Source organism: Dipodomys merriami, unplaced genomic scaffold (assembly GCF_024711535.1).
Source record: "Dipodomys merriami isolate MVZ:Mamm:240054 unplaced genomic scaffold, mDipMer1.0.p SCAF_26, whole genome shotgun sequence".
Lineage (NCBI taxonomy): Eukaryota > Metazoa > Chordata > Mammalia > Rodentia > Heteromyidae > Dipodomys > Dipodomys merriami.
The window spans coordinates 7254086-7260868 of record NW_027204048.1 but is presented as its reverse complement, the minus strand read 5'-3'; positions in this window follow the sequence as shown (position 1 = coordinate 7260868).

The following is a 6783-nucleotide window of genomic DNA, read 5'->3' as shown; positions in this document are numbered from 1 at the left end:
GCCCCAGAAAGATAACAGCCGTTTCTGAACTTGGGCGGTCCTCAGGACTGAATTCATTGAACCAGTCATAGTCACCCTCAGGGCTTCGGTTTGTTTTGAGATATCTTTTGTTTGTAGAGCTGAAGATGAACCCAGGGCCTCATTGTGCTAGGCAGGTATTCCACCCTGAACTTCAGCCCCAGCTTGGAATGTTGAGCTTTGAAATTTGTTTTTCAGGTGACCAGAGCCACATAATGTCAGTGATTCGTTCATCTGTCCACGCTAGATGGATCGTGGGGAAGGTAATTGGGACAGCAATGCAAAGAACTGCTAAAGTGAGAGTGACTAGGCTTGTCCTGGATCCCTACTTACTAAAGGTGAGGAACATCCCCATTTTCACCAGACATTGAACTCTCTGGATTTGAGCAGAACACAATTAGTAGGAGAGGTGTTGAGCGTTTGCTCTCTGCAGCCAGCGTGCTGATCTGTGTGTATAATGTGGTTCACACAGTTAATTTCAATTTATTCTGATAGGTACTGTCGACAGGCATACAGAATGTGAGAGCAGAGAACAACAGTATGCTAACTTATTTGCTCCTTGGTTGCCATAAAGAGTTTCTCAGAGAAATATTTAAGCCGAGCCTCAAGTATGATGTTATCCAGAGGACCATAGATGGAAGTCATTCCGACTGTTGTGAGTGGCTTGTGGCAAGAAGTTCATTTAGCTATGAAGGTGCAGGCGTATTCTACATTCTTGGGAGTAGTTGGGCAATGTTGAGCCCAGGAGGTTGACATTTACCGAGCACTCCTATCAAACGAATGCAAAGATAAATCAGGCTTAACTGTGAATGGTCTTTTATGTTTTAGACCTGATTCTTTAATTAAAGGAAAACATTTGAAAACAGGATGGGGGCTAGAGGAAAGAGAATGGATGAGGAAACTCGATAAAGTTGGAGCACTGGAGCTGGAGTAGAAAAAGATTTCAGGAAGAAAGCACATGGTCATTGGCTTGTTAAATATACAGGGGAGGGAGGGTGGTGTCTGTATCTGAGTTTAGGCTTGTGGGCAATAGGAATGCTGATCGTGATCTAGGAGCAAAAGCATAGGAGCAAGCCAAACAAGGCCTGGTGATTGGCCTTGGGAGTTCTGGTCTTGAATACTGACCCTGTTGATGCTGTGTGTGCTAACCTTCTTAAGCTGCGTTTCTCATCTGTGAAATGGAAATGGCTTCATGCAGCAACGTTAGGAAAAGCAACTGATTCTAATTATTTTATTTGTGACACTTTGGGGCAGGCTTAGAACTACATGTGTTAAATGTTATAATGTTTAAGTCTCCTGATAATTACAGCTTCCTTTTAGGTAGGGAAAAAAATGAGCTTAGAGTTATTATGTGATTCACATAGATAATTGAGAGATTTGCATACTCAGTGGAAAATGTTTGGTGTGTGGAGAGATGGTAACTAATAGAGCAGAGGAGTGGCCTGAAGAGCTCAGGGTGTTTTTTCCCTTCTCCCCAAGACCTGGCTTCTTTTCTGAGCATTACCTTGTTACATTCTATTTTATACTGCCAGGTCACCAGTAGGAACTACTGATTTGTTCCTCTCCTTTTCTCAACAGTATTTTAATAAGCGGAAAACCTACTTTGCTCATGACGCCCTTCAGCAGTGCACTGTTGGGGACATTGTGCTTCTCAGAGCTCTACCTGTTCCAAGAACAAAGCATGTGAAACATGAACTGGCCGAGATTGTTTTCAAAGTTGGCCAAGTCATAGATCCAGTGTCAGGAAAACCCTGTGCAGGAACTGCCTACCTGGAGAGCCCACTCATTTCAGAAACCACTCACCTAAACAAAACCCTGGAAGAACCCAGCATCTCTTCAACACAGTGAACAGTTTGGAAGAAGGAGCCAAAGAGAAACATTATATTTGCTGTATGAAAAATATTTTTTCTAACTTACATTAAGAACTATGCCAAGTTCTCTTACAGCATTTTGGAAGTAGGAAAGCAAATGAAGTAAAGGGTTTATTCTGAGTTTACGAATTTTCAGGATTTTTCTTTCCAGTAAACATACTTTCATGTTATACAAGTATGCCTAGAAATCTGCTGTATATTTTTAAGTTCTATGTTAGAAGATACATTGTTTAATTTTGTCTTTTCAAAAGAATTTTTTTTTTTTTTTTGGTCAGTCATGGGGCTTGAACTCTGGGGCTGGGCGCTGACCCTCAGCTCTGCAGCTCAAGGCTAGCACCCTACCACTTGAGTCACAGCATCACTTCCAGTTTTCTGGTAGTTTATTGGAAATAAGAATTTCACGGACTTTCCTGCCCAGGCTGGCTTTGAACCGCAATCCTCAGATCTCAGCCTCCTGAGTAGCTAGGATTGCAGGTGTGAGCCACTGGTGTCTGGCCAAAAGAACTTTTAATTTACCTCAGAGCAGAAAATCTGTTATTCATAAGGCCACACTAAGTATTTTGTATAGTATATATCCTATATAAAGTATTCTCTGTGATTTTATTAACTCCCAAGGGAAATAATCAGCATACTTGTGGGTAAAACTTCTAAGATTCAGCCATATTAAGAATGTTGGCATTATGGTAAAGAGTTTAATTCGTTTATAGAGAAGTTAAAGACAGAATCAACCATATGACTCAGAAATCCTAGTCTTGGATGTGTTCCCTACAGAACTAAAAACAGGGACTTGAACAGATATTCATAAAGAAATCTCATAGCGGTTTTAGTCACAACAGCTAAAAGGTAAGACAATCCACATACTTGTTCTTCGGTAAACATAGTGCTACATATTCAGTGCCTTGTTATTCACAGTTCAAGCATACAAAGTTCTGATACATTCTACACCATGCACTAACCTTGAAATCATTAAGTAAAATAAGCTAACACCCCCCAAAAAAAAAAAAATATATATATATATATATGGGCATTTAGAAAAATAAAAATTTTGCTGCATTCTGGTAGCTCACACCTGTAATCCTTGCAACTCAGGAGACAGAGATCTGAGAATCATGGTACAAAGCCAGCCCAGGCAGAAAATTTTCTAAGACTCTTTAACCACCAGAAAAGCCAAAAGTAGACCTGTGGCACAAGTAGTAGAGCATTAGCGCTAAGCACAAAAACTCAAGGATAGCACCCTTGCCCTGAGTTCAAGCCCCAGGACCAACACAAATAAAAAGGAAAAGAAAAAATGTTAATGCTGTGTTACTTAGGCCTAGGCCTACGTTGTTAAGACCTGACATATTGAATAAGTGATAGGACTTTTTGTGCATTTCTGTTCCAGGTTTCAGTTTTGTTAATATTTAATGAAGTGTGAGAACTTAGATTTTTGACCCAAGGAAACATTTGAGCTAGCTACATACTTCAGTTTTCTGGCTCTGAGAAAGATTTGGGGTCTAATTCAACCCCAACTAATATGTGTGCTATATAAAAGTTCCAGTGATGATCACAGCAGAGTGGAGAGCTGTGCACAGAAGCCTCATGACAAAGAGGAGCACAGGGATGAGGGAGAGGTTGGACTAACTTTGCAGGAGCAGTCAGCTCTAGAACTAAATCTTGAGTTACCTGGCCTACAGATGAGTAGTGTAGAAAAAGCAATCCAGGCACTAAATTCTCAGAGGAAGCATAATCACTGGTTGTAGAAGTGGGAAAGAATTCATAGAGGGCTGGGAAGGTGGCTCAGTGGTAGAGAGCTTGCCTTGCATGCATGAGGCCCTGAGTTCAATTCCTCAGCACCACATAAACAAAAAGAAAAAAGCTGGAAGTGGCGCTGTGGCTCAAGTGGTAGAGCACTAGCCTTGAGCTGAAAAGCTGAGGGACAGCGCCCAGGCCCAGAGTTCAGGCTCCACAACCGGACCCCCCCCCCCAAAAAAAAAAAAGAATTGATGGAACACTTTTGAGCACCAGTTTCTACTCAAAGAAGTAGGCAGATGGAAAGACAGCAGGTGATTTGATGTGATAAGATTAGATCAATAGTTCAGTCAGTATGGGGAACAGAGAAAGAAAAAAAAAAAAACTGGAGGGGCAGTAGTGGGAGGAGACCACTACAAGGAGAGAGGAAGTTGAATATTTTCAAAATGGATTTTTTGAGACTGAAAACAATGAAACCTGTCTGAAATTGTTTTAGGAAGGAGAGCAGCAGAGAGAGGGTGAGATTGATAAGATTGCACCATAAAAGTGAAAATGTAGCAATGAAATCATCACCTGTAAATAATGTAAGCTAAGAGAAATGTGTGGAGAACAGGCAGGGAAGGGAAAGATGAGAGGGTGGGAGGCAGGGACTTATTGAGAGACGGGTCCTAAATGTCTGTATAGAGATGAGATTGGAAGGTGGATATTCCTCTAGACCTGTTTGGAGCCCAGGGAGGAGTGGAATTGCAGAGCTTGAGGTCTCTGGCTGGTGGGGCTGCCCAAAACCAATCAGCCTGTAAGGGCTCTGCAGAATCCCAGCAGGTGGCAGGACACCTGTAAACCCTGCCAGACCCCCCACTATGGTACAGGCTCCAAGCCACCTCTAGCATACTCTAAAGGTTTATGTGTACTCATTTTTATTTAATTTTGCTTGGGCTAGGGTGTCTAGTTGATTGTTCTTCACCTAGCAAGTACAAGACCATGGTTTCAACCACAAAGAAAAACAGGAAAGTTCATGAAACTCTCCATGTAATGTATATTTCATTGTGAAACCAGCACTTTCTTTCCCTGTTCCTATAAACACTGGCTTAATGAAGCTCCCAAGCAAAATCTGAGGAGGGGGGAAGGGAGAGGGCAGGTCAATAACAGTCAGTGTTAAATAACACAAAAGCAAAACCAAAATGCCTAGCTACCAACCTTACATTTCAGGAGAATAGATGCAAAAGTATCTGTCTTACAGGCATAGTAGCCTATGCCTGTAGTTCTCAGCACATGAGAGGCAGGAGCATCCAGAGTTCTCAAGTTCAAGGACAGCCTGAGCTACACAGTAAGACCGTACCTTAAAAATAAAAGATCAGGTGCTGGTGACTCATGCCTGTAATCTTAGCTACTCAGGAGGTTGAGATCTGAAGATCGCTATTTGAAGCCAGCCCAGACAAAAGTCCCCATGAGACTCATCTCTGATTAACCACTCAAAAACCAGAAATAGAGCTCAAGTGGTAGAGCACTAGTCTTGTGTAAAAGAGCTCAGGGACAGCACCCAGGCCCTGAGTTCAAGCCCCACAACTGACACACACATAAACAAAGACCAGATGCTGCTGGCTAATGTCTGTAATCCTAGCTACTCTGGAGGCTGAGATCTGAAGATAGTTTGGAGCCAGCCCAATCTGGAAGGTCTGTGAGCTCTTCCAAGTAACTACAAAAAAGCTGGAAGTAGAAGTGTGGTTAAAGTGGTAGAGCACCAGCCTTGAATGAAAAAGCTAAGGAACAGTGCCCAGGCCCTGACTTAAAGCCTCTGAACTGGCACAATAATTAATAAATACAAGCTGAGGAATTAAGATCCCTGAGAAAGCATAGGGCTTATTCACACTTGAAGAAGGCTGCCTGCTGCTCAAAACTAGGGTGAGTTTCTCATGGAAGGAAGAACTCACTTCCAGCTGCCTCTTGAGTCTTCAGGACCTCACTGGTTAAGTACATATGCTCATTAAAGAATGGAACTCCTCATCCACTTGCCCTCTGGCCTGCTTCCTATTGGCTCCAGTGACAAGTGCTGTTCCCCAAGCTGTGACAAAGTCATCATGCTACCTGACCCCTCAGATGTCCCTTGGCACATTAATGTTCAAATTCTGTTCCTGTCAGGTAACTGCACCCCTTGGGCCCTGAACCCTCCACACAACCCTCATTACCATCTTCAGAGAGCATAGATCTCTCCTGGAAAAGGTCCCTTTGGCCTGCTGTGCCTGGGCTTCTCCCAGCTTCCCACGCTCCTCTGTGTCCAGTCTTGTTTCTGCCTTCATTGACATTTTATGATTAACCTGTAGCTTTGGGGTGTTTTTTATTTTTTTGTTTGTTTTTGTTGTTTTTGTCGGCCGTGGGGCTTGAACTCTGGGCTTGGGTGCTGTCCCTGCTCTTCAGCTCAAGGAGAGCGCTCTACCACTGAACCACAGCACCACTTCTAGTTTTCTAGTGGTTTATTAGAGATAAGAGTCTCAGGGACTTTCCTTCCTGGGGTGGATTTGAACTGTGATCCTCAGATTTCAGCCTCCTGAGTAGCTAGGATTTCAGGCTTGAGGCACCAAAGCCCGACTAACCTGTAGCTCTTTTATCTTCTTATAGGCTACACTTTATACTGTGCCATCTAGACTCACTTCCGCTTAAGTTTTTGTTTTTGCTAGAAATATTCTCCTTCCAATGATCCACACCTTCCCCTGGGACTGAGCCGGTGGGATGGCTCCTCTGGGGAAGTTTTCACTTCACGCCTAGTTAACTTACGTCCTCACTTCCTTCAGCGCTGTCTTGGTCTCTTGAGAGCCTCTCCATGTCTGCACTGACACAAACTTTCACATTCTGTCACTGAACTGGGATTGCTTGCAGATTGTGTTACTGGGGACACCAGTGGCCAGTACCTGGGAGTGCTGGAATAAATAGATACCCTTAGGCTGCAAGACAGGGTGAGTATGGTTCAATCCAGACTGCACTGAGTAAAGTGCTGCATTTTTTTTTTATTACTCTGTGCTACTTTATACAAAGAGGTTGCGTTGTGATCCTTTTTGTTTTTTGGGGGGTCGGTCGTGGGGCTTGAACTCTGAGCCTGGGCACTGTCCCTCAGCTCTTCAGCTCATCGCTAGCGCTCTACCACTTGAGCCACTGCACCACTTCCTGTTTT